This window comes from Echinococcus granulosus (genome assembly GCF_000524195.1).
Source record: "Echinococcus granulosus chromosome Unknown EG_S00112, whole genome shotgun sequence".
Classification (NCBI taxonomy): domain Eukaryota; kingdom Metazoa; phylum Platyhelminthes; class Cestoda; order Cyclophyllidea; family Taeniidae; genus Echinococcus; species Echinococcus granulosus.
Genome location: NW_020170492.1, coordinates 173,180 through 175,570, shown reverse-complemented (window position 1 = coordinate 175,570; position 2,391 = coordinate 173,180).

The following is a 2,391-nucleotide window of genomic DNA, read 5'->3' as shown; positions in this document are numbered from 1 at the left end:
AATACAGACATGGATATAAATGTGGTGTCTGGCACAGAAGACTGACAACGGACGACGCTGGGAAAGTCATTGTGAGCTGATATGAAGTTAGACATTTCATGCTTCAAAACCTAGCATTCTGATTAGGCCTGCTACCTACTTCATTTCCCAACTGAGTACGTTAAGAAAGCTTCTCAATTGTGAGACTTGAATCAAGAAGACTAAGGTGAATGAACATGTCCTTCTCCAATTAGCCATTGTCCATCCAACCAGTTCGTAAGCACCAATCTTCGTACAGTCCGTACCTGGACTCACTTATCCCCTCCCTACATAAAAGGGTCAGCAGTCAGGTCAAAGAAACTGTCGCTAATTTTAGCGAGGGAAGTTATTTGCCATACAAATGTAGTGTTCCTTTATGTTATCCATAATCCACAAGAAGATATCTCATTGACACGCCATTTTCTCCCAACCGTCCTCCCCTCCGCTATTCTCACTCTGCTGTATCCCCTTTTACCCTCGCCCCTGCCGTCCCTCAATTTTAAAACCTACACTGGCTTTGACGAGTGAAAAGGAGAGGAGGAGCGGAAGCATCAGAAGGTTTCGTCCTGTCGTTCAGTGTGCCCAATGCAATATGTCATCAGGCTGTGGGCAAGTAATCAGTGGGGAGTGATAAGTGGAACCACTTTGTTGAGATGGAAAGTGGGCCAGTGCATAGATCGGCCGTTATTACCGGTCTATTTTCGTTCTTGTTTGAGCTGGAAAACAAGGGATGGAATAGGTCCATCCTCAATCATGCTCCTTACTGATACACACACGCGCATCAAGTGAATCACTCCACCATCTTTAAAAATGTGAATGAGTAGAAGAGGAAGGGGACGAGGAGGAAGAGAGAAGGGAAAGAGGAGAATTCGAAATAAAGCCTCAAAAATGGGTACAATTTATTGTTGATTACCTCATTTCCCATTATTTCGCTTCATTTCATTGCACAATTGATTCTGTGTGCTTGAAACAAACCGTCACATGCACTTTTCCACTACATCATTTCCCCGTTATATCCATACATTTTGAATATGAGGTCCATTCATATTCGCATTAGAGTAGGGGTTTAAATTCGTATTCGGAGAAGTTTCCCAGAGCTTTACGAGGTGTGTAAAGAAACATGGTCATCAATGGATTAGGTGGAACCGGAAGAACTCTCTCGAACTGGAGACATTCCTGACAAACTTGATGACGAGAGCATACGGAAATCTGCATAGATAGTCTCTCCTGATTTACAATGATCGATTGCAAATTATCCATCCATCTCCAATTTCATTCCTTCTTCCATCCACCCACTTTTCCATTCATTTGTCCATCAGCCGACCCATCCATTTGTCTGTCCACGCACCCACGCACTTCAATCTACCCACCCATCTACCTTGAATGCATGCATCCATTCTTGCATCCACACACTGTTCTATGTGCTCCTCTTTTTCCTCATATTTTGGAACTAAAACATGCAATTTGTAGCACAGGTAATGACAATGAAACGGAACCAAATGAACCTCATCACCATGGCATTATCAATATTGGCATTGATTGACGCAACTAACATCACCATCTGTAAAGGTGAAACCAATGAGGTAAATCCTTCACTGGCTCAATAAGACAAAGGGTTGATAGGTCATTTATGCTTGGCATTAACGAGTGTTCTCTCTACCTCTCTCCTTCCTCTTTCTCCCCCTCTTGCGCTAACGGTCCTCTGGTATTTTGACAATGTTTGGCCCCATCCTCAACTATTCGATGGCATGGCAATGACATCGTAAAACTCATGGTGGTCGATTCATATCACAAGGAACTATAAAACGGCTACCACCATGTACCTTGATTTCGCACATCCAGAACATTATAAAACGTGGCTACTGCCATTGCTTTTGAACAGGCTTGGAGTCTACATCAGCTCATTCAAACCTTGTTTGTTGTGCTTTCCACTTTAAATTACTACTGGTGATTTAAAGAGTGGCTTTCTGGCAAACCATTGTATCCTCGAATAAGAGTGAGCTGAAACAACAATGGTGAGTGCAGCCACAGTAGAACATGGGAAGGGGACCTATCCAGCTCCCATAATCAGTCTTCCGTTTTCCCGTCCTCTTTTTCTCCATTCATCATGATCGTGAGTGTGGTCGCGGTCGTGTTCCTTAACCGGCTGGACGTCTAAGGCGCTTCACAATCGTCACATTGTTTTGGTGTTTACATCGATTCTGCCATTTTCGACATCTGCAGCACTTTTTTCACCAAAGTTGCGCCAATAAGAAAACGAATTTGTGCTTCTGGCACAAGTCTTCCGTTTGCAGCCATCTTCACATCAGAATGCAAACTCTTCAACCAACCTGCAAGGACAGTCGGCTTACCGGATCCTAATCACACGAGCAA